Consider the following 2,270-nt stretch of genomic DNA (forward strand, 5'->3'; position numbering starts at 1 on the left):
TATAAACACACACACATATATATATACATACATATATATATATATATATATATATGTAGTTTAATATTTACACACATGCATAAACCTATTTGGATCTCCTATATGCTCATTAACCCATTATATCATCTTTTAGCAAATGACTCATGACACCTCACCTGCGGGTGGCAGCTGTACCGAATGCGCTGACAATGTGCGTGCGTCATGGCCGCTCATGGACCGCCTGGCTGCCACCAAAAGGTACTGTCACGTAAAACACATACTTGCTATGGTTATACTACTTGTTATACGTATATTACTTATAATACTGATATCCAATACTTGTAATACTTGACAATATTCATATTACTTATTATACTTATAATACTGATAATACCTACAATACCTTTTATAACATAATACTTTTGGTAATATGTATATCCCTAATTGTCCACATACGTACCAATCTATATGTGCAGGCCCTCCTCATTCACGGCTCATTTCGTATGTATGAGGGTTTCCTGTGTTGTATACGTACATCACTGAGTAACTGTTCTTCATTTCTGTAATATACTATTTAGTTCTCTATACATATTCTAGTACATCACTGAGTACCTGTTCATTATTTCACTGAGTACCTGTTCTTTATTTCTCTATTATACTATTTAGTTCTCTATACATATTCTAGTACATCACTAAGTACCTGTTCATTATTTCACTGAGTAACTGTTCTTCATGTCTCTATTATACTATTTAGTTCTCTGTACATATTCTAGTACATCACTAAGTACCTGTTCATTATTTAACTGAGTAACTGTTCTTCATTTCTCTATTATACTATTTAGTTCTCTATACATATTCAAGTACATCACTGAGTACCTGTTCATTGTTTCACTGAGTACCTGTTCTTTATTTCTCTATAATAGTATTTAGTTCTCTATACATATTCTAGCACATCATTGAGTACCTGTTCATTATTTAACTGAGTAGCTGTTCTTCATTTCTCTATTATACTATTTAGTTCTCTACACATATTCAAGTACATCACTGAGTACCTGTTCATTATTTCACTGAATACCTGTTCTTTATGTCTCTATTATACTATTTAGTTCTCTATACATATTCTAGCACATCACTGAGTACCTGTCCATTATTAAACTGAGTAGCTGTTCTTCATTTCTCTATTATACTATTTAGTTCTCTATGCATATTCAAGTACATCACTGAGTACCTGTTCATTATTTAACTGAGTACCTGTTCTTCATTTCTCTACTATACTATTTAGTTCTCTATACATATTCAAGTACATCACTGAGTAGCTGTTCTTCATTTCTCTATTATACTATCTAGTTCTCTATACATATTCTAGTACATCACTGAGTAACTGTTGTGTTGGGTTGCATCCAGCCTCCTTCTGTACTGCTCACCCGTCTCCCCTTTACTTCTCTATTATACTATTTAGTTGTCTATACATATTCTATTTATAGTATTTGTTCTATTTATATCTCTAAATATAAATAAGGCAGCCAATTCACCTGTTGTATAGTCTATTTGTGTATGGTCATTGCGTGCGAAGGTTTCAGTGTTGAGCGACTATTAAACCTTGTCCTTTACCACAGACACTCAACTGTTTTAGGGGTTTAGGGTGTAGGGTTTTCTTGGCCAATGACCCTCACCTGTCTCATTGACTTCAGTAGTTCACACAACGTGCGCATGCGCTGCACATCTTTATCCGCAAAATACAGACATGTGACTAGATATGTGATTATATATGTGATTATATATGTGATTAGATATGTGATCAGATATGTGATTATATATGTGATTATATATGTGATTAGATATGTGATTAGATAAGTGATTATATATGTGATTAGAAATGTGGATAGATATGCGATTAGATATGTGATTAGATATGTGATTAGATATGTGATTAGTTATGGGATTAGATATGTGATTGGATATGTGATTAGATATGTGATTAAATATGTTATTAGATATATGGTTAGTTATGTGATTAGATATGTGACTACATATGTGATTAGATATGTGATTGGATATGTGTTTAGATATGTACCTAGATATGTGATTGGATATGTGGTTAGTTATGTGGTTAGCTATGTGATTAGATATGTGGTTAGCTATGTGATTAGATATGTGATTAAATATGTGATTAGACATGTGGTTAGTTATGTGATTAGATATGTGATTAAATATGTGATTAGATATGTGATTAGATATGTGATTAGATATGTGATCAGATATGTGATTATATATGTGATATTATATATGTG

Source organism: Sphaeroforma arctica (assembly GCF_001186125.1).
Source record: "Sphaeroforma arctica JP610 unplaced genomic scaffold supercont1.1930, whole genome shotgun sequence".
In the NCBI taxonomy this organism is placed as follows: domain Eukaryota; class Ichthyosporea; order Ichthyophonida; genus Sphaeroforma; species Sphaeroforma arctica.